Source organism: Macaca nemestrina, chromosome 6 (genome assembly GCF_043159975.1).
Source record: "Macaca nemestrina isolate mMacNem1 chromosome 6, mMacNem.hap1, whole genome shotgun sequence".
NCBI lineage: Eukaryota > Metazoa > Chordata > Mammalia > Primates > Cercopithecidae > Macaca > Macaca nemestrina.
In genome coordinates, this window is record NC_092130.1 from 175,930,486 (window position 1) to 175,940,625 (window position 10,140).

The window sequence follows — 10,140 nt, forward strand, 5'->3', positions numbered from 1 at the left end:
TCTTAGTGGTCACTGAAGAGTGAAAAGGGGGTCGGGCGTGGTGGCTCATGCCTGTAATCCCAGCACTTTGGGAGGCTGAGGCGGGCAGATTACGAGGTCAGGACTTTGAGATCAGCCTGGCCAACATAGTGAAACCCCATCTCTACTAAAAGTACAAAAGCTAGCCAGGCATGGTGGCGGGTGCCTATAGTCTCAGCTACTCAGGAGGCTGAGGTGGGAGAATCGCTTGAACCTGGGAATCGGAGGTTGCAGTGAGCCAAGGCCACGCCATTGCACTCCAGCCTGGGTGAGAGAGGGAGACTCCATCTCAAAAAAAAAAAAAAAAAAAGTGAAATGGGGAGAGAGAGAGAGAGTGGGAGAAGGAGGGAGAGAAAGGAAAGATTTACATCTGGCAGATCCACATCCGGGTGTCTGGAGTGGTGGTGATGCTGGAGGTGGCTGGACAGCAGGTGAGAGAACCAGGTGGGAAGGGCTCCCTAGCAGGACCACCTACTGGCCTGCACACTGGGAGGGATGCGCACGGGGGTGGAGCCGTGGGAAGTTTGCACCCTTTGCAAGTGGGAGGAGCCTGGCCTCTTTCTCCTGTTCCGTGGTGTGGTAACTGGGGATGCAATCTGTTAGATGGGGGCCTGTTAACAGTACTGTCTCTCGCTTTGCTGAGTTTTTTTTCCTTTTCATCCGACAAATTCCATTTTTCTCACCCTTCAAAGTGTCTGTGAGCCTAATACTTCATGGCGATGTGACAAATACCCTGTTTTCAGCTGAACTAAGGAGAAACTCCTACAACACACAGAGGCATGGAGCCCAGGCCGGCTGTTCCCTAGGGCACATGTGTGGACTACCAGCTGTGCCTCCAGGCTTACTAATGCTCGTGTCTTCTGCACTTGGTTCAGTTTGCTTTTGTAGAGAGCTGACACCTTAGTTTGACAGGTATCATCAGGGAGGTAAGGAAACACTTATTTACACTTACAGGGAAGGACATTGGAGGCAGCTGTGATGCCAGTGAGACCCTGCATTCTCAGGCCAGTCCTGTGGCCAGCCAGGAGTCCACTGTGGAGCACGTGAGTCAGCTTCTCTGATGGTCCACGTGGATATTAAGAAATTATTATAGGCCGGGCACAATGGCTCACACCTGTAATCCCAGCACTTTGGGAGGCCAAGGTGGGCAGGTCATCTGAGGTCAGGAGTTCAAGACTAGCCTGGCCAACATGGTGAAACTCCATCTCTACTAAAAATACAAAAATTAGTCGGGTGTGGTGGTGGACTCCTGTAATGCCAGCTACTAGGGAGGCTGAGGCAGGAGAATCTCTTGAACCCAGGAGGTGGAGGTTACAGTGAGCCAAGATTGTGCCACTGCACTCCAGTCTGGGTGACAGCAATATTTCGTCTCAAAAGAAAGCTATTATATGCAATCTTATGTACACATTTGATATTAAACATTGTTTCTTCAGTCACAAAACCCTCTGACCAAGTGGAGGTTCTGAGCACACCTGGAATTAGCTATTTCCTTTCATGTCCTTTCTGATCAAAATATAAAGTCAACCACTATGCTTATTTCTAGGTTCAATCACTGATTAAAAAATAAAATCACAAATTATTATTTCATTTAGAGCAGGGTCATGAACTAAAATAAGACTGTGAAAGTACTATGTGCCACGGAATTGTATGCTGGAAAATGACTAAAATGAGAAAACTTTTGCTAGGTCAATTTTACCATTAAAAGTTAAGTAAAAAACAAAATAATAAAAGAAAAAGGCAGCGGTAGTCCTCAGTGTAACTTTCCCCTTCTAGGCTTTCTCATTGGTTACAAGACAAAGTCCCCGCCCTTTGGGGCAGTGGTGGGGGTATTTAGAACCTTCTCCACAGGCTCCAACCTACTTCTCCAAGGCCTCTCCCCAGCAGGAAATTTCCCTTCACACTAACTCTGGTCCACAGGACATTCTCATGTATTTGCAGACCAATTTCCACCTTTGCATCTTTTTACAGAGCACTGCCTCTGCATGGAATAGTCTCCTATTTATCCCAGGACCCCAGGCCCACAGGCCCCACAGTCCCTTGACCCATCCAATGCTTCTCAAACTCAACCATTCGTCTTCCATGGCAGTGCTGGGGCCTCTCCTGGAACCCTACTTCGAGGGTCTGGGGTAAACCTCCCCTACCGTCCCTCCACTGGCCTCTCCCTGCTGCCTTTCTGTAGCGCCCCTGAGGCTTCATAAATGCCCTTCTTTGAATTCACGCAGAGAACCCTTATCTAGTGGCTTTTAAAATATGTGTTTCTTTTGTAGACAAATTGTGTCCCTTGAGATCACCCACCCAGCCCCAGCAGGTGGCAGGGCTGTCCCCTCACAGGCCTGCTTGCAGTTTCTGGGCTGCTCACCATAGAAAAGAAAGAGTCCACTGCAGCCAGTTCAGGGGCGTCTCCAGCTCTAGGGGAGTCGGAGCCCTGAGCAGGCGCTGCAGGCCACCCCTGCCCCCAGCAGCCACCACTGTTCTGTGCTGTGGGCTGGGAGCTCTCTCAGGGCCGGGGTGGTTTCTAATTTCTCTCTGGTCCCCTGTGCCTAGATGATGAGGCCTGAAAAGGGGTGGGTGCTTACTAAATGTTTTTGACAGAATTATTTTCAAGTTTCTTCTTCCAAAACCACGAACAATTGTTCTCCCCAAGTCACCTTCGAGATTTAGGGGCTCCTCAGAGCCTCTTCAGCACCGGACTTCAAGGCCCTGCAGCGACCGAAAGAGAGCCCCGGTTCTCGTTGCTGCCATTGTTTTCTTTGTTCTTTTCTCACCGCATAGAGCATAGCAAGACACTGAACTGGAGGAACTCATGACGCAGTTCGACCCAACAGATTCCGACCTGGGCGGCCCAAAACCCAGGATGGCCAGTGACCTATTGTCCTGGCTCAAAAAGTAGGGGCCCTGCTTCTCAAGGGGATCTGGGGCTCAACAAGGTTGAAATTTACTGGAGCCCTGAGCTCCTGCCTAACAGTGACGGCTGAGCAATACCCCCCACCCTTTGTGTCCCGGAGATGGGCTCTTTGTGAAGACCGCTCTTCCCCTGTGAGGCCATGAGACTCACAGAGGCCCCCATTTTGTCCAGCGCAGGCCAGACACAGACCTGCAAACCTCCATTCTCCACCTCAAAATGGTAACGCTGCGTGTCTTGTCCTCATGACTCCACCGGAACAAAATGCCTGGGAACCAAGCGTGGCTTCAGGATCCCCTTCCTTTAGGCCTCTGAGGTTCGGCCGCACCCTCAGCTGGACTCTACAGACCTCCCTTCCAGGAATAGCCCGGCTTCAGGGAGAAATCTTCTCTCCTCTGCCGTCCCATCAGCTCCCATGTCATTCCCTTTTACCTTACCCAGCTCTTTCTAGCCTATTGCTAACCCTTGAGAAGCTTGCAGACCTTTGGTCAGAGCCTTCTGCTGCAACAGCCTTCATCCCACAGTGCAATTGCCCTGTCCTCTTGCAATAATCCTTTCGAATAAACTCTCTCCTTAGACGAAGAAGGCTGCCTTTGTTTTTATTTGAGGTGAGGCTGCAGCAGCCTCAGTGGCCTTGGAGGAACTCAGGAAACACTCATGTCCCAGCTTCAGGAAGCCTGTGACCTCTCGACATTTGGTCCATGGAGATGCCCAGGTGTGTCCCCACAGTTGGGACCCTTGGACCTGCTGACCCTCAAGGAAGCTCAGCTGCAATGGCCACAGGAAAGAGGCTCTGCCCCTGGAGTGGGGAAGTGGCTGATGGGTGAGTTCCAGAAGAGACATCCCAGGACAAGCCCTGCTTCACGGTAGTAGGGTTGGAGACCCTAACTCACTGGAAAGGGGGGAATAGTAGAGCATGGATGTGCACCCAGGCAGCCTGGCAGCTCCAGGGTGCCCATGGCTCAGGTTGGGCAGCCATTGAGGGTATCATGGACCCCCTGCCTCGAATCCAGACCCTGGGTCCAAAACCAAAAGTTTTCAGACAAGAGGAATCAAGAGACGGTCCCCAGCAGGAGGCTCCTCAAGAAAGATCTAAAGCCAGCAGGTTTCTATAGACAAAAAAAGAATTGCACACTTAGGTCAATTTGAGCTGAAAGGGACCCCAGAGAGCAATCGCCCCAAACTGCTTCTTTTCCTCTGGTCGAAAGAAACCTCCCTCCTAGTGTCAAACAGAGGTGGGAAGCAGAACTGTGATGAAAATCCTGGTCTCAGTTCTCAAATAGAGTGCTCCCATCACTCACCCCTGCCACCTTAGCAAATAGGAAACCCCCCAGGACAAAATGTAATGAGAGTATGGGAGAGAACTGACCTCAAATGTGACTATCCGGGAGGCATGACTCAATAACATCTTCCTCAGGCATAATGGGTCAGGTTTTGTTTGCAGTGGGGAAAAAAACAGCAACAACCACAACAACAACAACAACAACAACAACAACAACACCTGACTTTAACTTCAGCCAAAAATGGGAACAATCTTAGTGAGGCAAAAGAATGGCATTCAGTTAGTTTTCTCCAAGAACAAAACACCTATTAAATGCATGAACTCATTTTGCATGTGAAACATGTGAACACTGAAAATCTGAGATCGATCTCAGTTAACTTAAAAAGTTTGTTTTGCCAAGGTCGCAGTTAATTTAAAAAGTTTATTTTATGTGACACAGCCTCAGGGGGTCCTGACAACATGTGCCCAAGGTGGTAGGGGCACAGCTTGGTTTTATACATTTTAGGGGGACATGAGATGTCAATCAATGTCTAAGTTGTACCTCGGAAAGGTGGGACAACTCGAGGCAAAGGTGGGACAACTCGAAGCAGGGAGGGGGCTTTTGGGTCATCCGTAGGTAAGAGAAAAATGGCTGCATTGTTTTGAGCTTGGATGAGCCTCTTCAAATGAGACAGTCAGATCTGCATTTATCTCAATAAACAGGTGAGTGACTTTGTATAGAATGGGAGGCGGGTTTGCCCTAAGCAGTTCCCAGCTTTACTTTTCCATGTAGCTTGGTGATTTGGGGGCCCCTAGATTTATTTTCTGTTCACAAACATTTCAATGAGCTAGGGAACTTTAATTTGTTATCCTACAGTATGCCTCAGGACAAACAATTGGAAGAAACAAGGCAAGAAACAACTCCTGAGGCCATGTCTACATTCAGGGAAGGAGAACTTCAATCCCTTTGGGCAGTTTTTTGTTGTTTTTGAGACATGGTATTGCTCTGTCACCCAGGCTGGAGTACACTAGTGTGATCATAGCTCATGACAGCATTGACATCCTGGGCTCAAGAGATTCTCCTGCCTCAGCCTCCTGAGTAGCTGGGAAAACAGGGGTGCACCACCACGCCCAGCTAACTGTTTTTATTTTGTCTAGAGACAGAGTTCTACTATACTGCCCAGGCTGGTCTCAAATTCCTGGATTCAAGCAATTCTCCAGGGCCTCCCAAAGTGCTGAGATTACAGGTGTGAGCCATCATGCCTGTCCCTTTTACTCAGTTTTATTTGTAAAGTTTTTGGAAAAAAATCACTTGACTTTCATGTATAGATTGAATGTAAAACCATACATCTTTTTCAGATAAAATCTAACTAGTCTCAGTATTATGCTTATCAAAAGGGGTGCTCTAAGGGAGTGATAGTTTATATCTTCTTTTTAATTTAAAGGAGATTTTAAGATTTTCTTTTTTTACTGGTATAAACAGTCATCATGTGAGACTATTATATAAGAACGATGATTTTAAAACAGACCCAGCCCTGGAAACACCAAAAAGAAGGCAATTGTCTTTGTATTCAGTTGGGCTGGGCTTATTTATCATTTCTTATAAGTGAAGTGAGCCACAGAGGGGTGCCCAGCCTCAGCGACTTTGTATTTGTTGAGCTCTTCTGACAGAGCTTGTGTTTTGAGTTTGAATTCTTACACAGTAAAGGAATGCCCTCCTGGCAGTGGTCCCTTAACACGCGAGTCCCCAGGGTTGAATCTGACCCTGATGGGTGGTGACAGCAGGAGAACTGAGCAGGCATAAAGACACCGTGTCCTGCCAACATTCTACGAAACCCTGCCTCCACGTCTCGGCCCTGGGATGCCAGTGCCATCTCTTGCTGCTTTCCAGGTGAATGTCCCTCATATGGACGCTTATCCTAATCACTCTGGGCAGACGAGGAAAAATGAAGATTGATGGGATTACACCTTCTGTGCCCAGACGGCTCTATTTACCAGACTCGTCTGGTGTCCCTGGTGATGGCTTTTGTCTTCTGCATAGGCTGAAAGAGCTTTTACAATGAGAGAAACAAGAGGTCAACAGGGGTAAGGATGGCCCGGGCTACTGGTTGTCACAAGTTCTCAGGCTTTGAGGCTCCAGTGTTCAGAGTTCACTGAAGCTAACATGTGATAACTAATGCCTCACAATTCTTCAGTTTAGAGTAGAAAAAGCGTTTGCTTCTTTTTTTGTTATTTGTTTAGCTTTCTGAGTCTGCTCAAATACTTACCCCTCTCTTTGGGTTATAGGTAGATAAGAGAAAAATGGCTGCATTGTTTTGAGCTTGGATGAGCCTCTCTCTAGGCAAAACTACAGGAAATACTCATTTAAAAAGGTTGTGTTTTCAGCTTCTAAACCTTGAGATGATGTTTTCCAAAGATGTCACACGGCGATTTGGGGCACAGGGTGGTCGTTGTCAGACAATTGGTTATCCTATTAGTCATTTTCCATGAAATATGACAACGGGTCCTAAGCCCACTCTTTACAAGTCCAGCACAGTCACACAGATTATTGGGGAGAGGCCTCCGTGTGCCCAGCAGATCCTCCTGTCTTCATATTCTCCAGAATGTCTGGCAGCTCTGCAGGAGGGGCGCAGTCAGCAGATGCACCCATAACAGAGAGCGGGATTCAGTAGGCAAGAGTATGGGAAATGTAGATGTAAAATTGTTAGTGCAGTTACATCAGTCAACTATAACAGACCAAAGCGCAGCAAAGCAGGCTTATTTTTGTTGCCTTCAACTAAACGTGCACTTAAAACATCCCCGCGTTGTGCTCCCACGCCCCGGCTGCCTCCCTGCGGGGGAGCCCACTCTGTGTCCACCTCTTCTCAAAGCTGTTCTCAGCCCACACTTAGACCAGCCGACTCTTAAACCTCTCTCTTGCCGGTCTTGCTCTCCGGCCCCTGTAGGCCTCTAGCCTTGATTTAGGGGGGTGACTGCTGCCATTAAAACTCTCAGCCCCTTCCCTGCCCTTTTAATGGGTCCCTTATAGGGTCATTTTTCTCACTCCTTCCTTTCTCTCCCCTCCTCTTAGCCTTGCTTTCTTCATCCACCTCTTTCTGGGCACGTAGATCCTTCTGCTATGCACTGAACAGCCCTTCTCTCCGGTCCAGAATGTGTCCTCAGAGGCATGAACTTTTGCTTCCGTCCTCTCCACCCAAACACACTTGCCCTGCATTCCAGTGCTTTAAGACGCTGCTCTGCGTAAAATAATCTGCTAGACACATTCACTCTAAGATGACCATTGAGTGAACAACAGGGGAAGATCCAGGTTTTGTGGGGGGCCTGAAGCTGTACCAGTTGTGCCTTCTGTGAGAAAAAATAATACATTAGGTATAAAAGTGGGCATTTATTTGGGATGGGAAAAGAAAGCCCAACAAAAGACGGGAGAGCCTTGGTGCCTCAGGTCACTTTCTCCTGGGACACCAGGAAAAGATTTATGAGAAATGCATCCCGGGAACTGCTCCTGGAGTGCGCCTGGCTTCCCTCCCTGCCTGCCCCCAAGCAGAGCAGCCCAGGTTACCCAGAGGACCCTGGGAGCAAAGCATCTGCTGCATCAGCTTTGCTGCTGTGTCCCCACTCTGAGGGCACACAGCAAGGTCTTCTGGGTTGAGTCAGGTGCATCTGATTTTTGAATCATGGCTCCAGCTTCAACTTAATCACTGAATGGCCTTGGAAAAGACTTTTACACTCAGAGCTTTCCTCGCCTGTAATGGGGAATGATATCACCTGTTTCCCAAGTGTGTGATGAGATCATGTAGGTAATTCTTTGGTCACACCTGGCACCAAACACCCACTAAGCAGTTAACTCTTAGTAATAGGGTTGATTTTATAAACATTTAGGCAGATATCTCCTGGCACACAACTGTGGCATTTCCAGTCCACCAGTGGAGTCTCCCAAAGAACTGATCTGACTTAAAAATGATAAAAGCAAAACAACAATGATAGAAACAACAATAGCACATTTCAGAGCAAAATCCCCCAATTGTTCTAGAAAAAATATCACTATTAAATAAGCCACAGCATATCAGAACAGCCTCATCTGCATAAACATTTCACCTGTCACTAGCAGTTTATGACTGAAGTGTTGGGACGATGCTGTACACCAATGATGTGTACCTGTCCGGGGGGTGCTGCTGAAACGGGAGCTGTGCTCACCGAGACCCTGTGATGCCTCATTCTTCTCCCAGCCTCTCTGCTTTCTTCAGTGATTTCCATTACTTAGAACAAGAGATGGAAATAAATTCCAGGAGAAGTACATGGCATGGGGGGCATGACCGGAGGTGTCGTTGGCATTTGGATTTTATTTCAGGTTTTCATTTTGGGCCTTTTTTTTTTTTTGAGATGGAGTCTCACTCTGTTGCCCAGGTTGGAGTGTGGCGCTCTCTCAGTTCATTACAACCTCTGCCTCAGGGGTTCAAGCAATTCTCGTGCCTCAATCTCCTGAGTAGTTGAGATTACAGGTACACGACACCACACCCGGCTAATTTTGTATTTTTAGTAGAGATGGGGTTTCATCACGTTGATCAGACTGGTCTTGAACTCCTGACCTCAGGTAATCCACCCGCTTTGGCCTCCCAAAGTGCTGGGATTATAGAATTGAGCTACTGTGCCCGGCCCATTTTGGATTTTTGGTTCTGAAGGATGATAGCAAGATTCCTAGTCACCCTGGGCCTTGCTGGAGATCTCAGTCAGGCAGGTCACAGATGACCTGAGAAACACCAGAAGACATACATGTTGGGAAGGTTTGCTGCCTGAGCAAATCCAGGGCACTGGGATGGCAAATCCATGCACTCAGCCCAAGAGGCAGAAGAATAGAGGGAAAATGAGAGAACTGGTCTAACCAGCGCTCCGGAGAGAGCGTGCAGTCTTGACAATCTATGAATTACAATTTTACAACTTGACCTTTGTTTTTTCCCCTGTCAAGAATAGAACCATTTTCCCCAGAGAATTTTGTGTGTAGTATGTTTTCTGCTTAAAAATAAAAGAGGAAGTGTGTGTAAGGGAAATTCCATATTTGCCTTGCTTGTCTTGTGGAAATGTGAGTACTTGAAGAAGAAATGCATTTGTGCGGGGAAAGAGAGGAGAAGACATTTGGAAACGCGATAGGACAGAGTTCTCTTCTACATGTTATTTTGATTCCCTTCTCTAGCAAGGCTGAAACCTGCTCACCGGGCTCCAGTTGCACCTCTCAAACATCTTGGTTTGAGGTTGCCACCATCCGTTTCCTGGGACCCATATAAGTATTGATGAGAAAGCAAATGAAAAATAGTATCCCCTTGTAAAGAAAAATACCCAAGGCCAAGTGGAATACGATTCATCTTTTTGTCATCATTTGATGCTAGTGTTAATGATATTGTTACCTGATATTAGAAACTACTTAGATGTTTTTGGAAGTGAAGAGTTGGGTGGTGTTAAAGAAATAAAACAATGTAATACTTACTGTTGATCTGTGTCGGTCCTCAGAATTCTCCAGTGGATTTCAGTCATTCTTGGTCTATCTGAAGATTTGTTCCTTCAGTCTTGGTTCTTAACAAAAGCTTCCAAACAGCATCTGTAGTTTCAGGGTCTAGGGCTCCCTTGAAGGCACCCACAGGAAGACTTCGACATAGTTGGCCCAAATTTACATAAAGACTTGCCTTTAAAAAATTGGTCATATAAGCATGTTGTTCCTGAAACGCTGTTTTCTATAAAGCAAGCGAGTTGACATGTATGTCTCATATCTGACATCTGTGCTTGTCGTGTACTATGACCATCAGTCAACATGACACCCTGGTGAAGGATTCCAGCACAGGCATGTTTTTAGTCCCCTTTTAAGTAAGTCACAATTATAAGGACCTTAGCTCAGGCTGTGTCTAAGCATACAAAGGGATTTAACTTTGTATTGACCTGACAATCAATCAAAATTTTTAAAAAGGCAGCT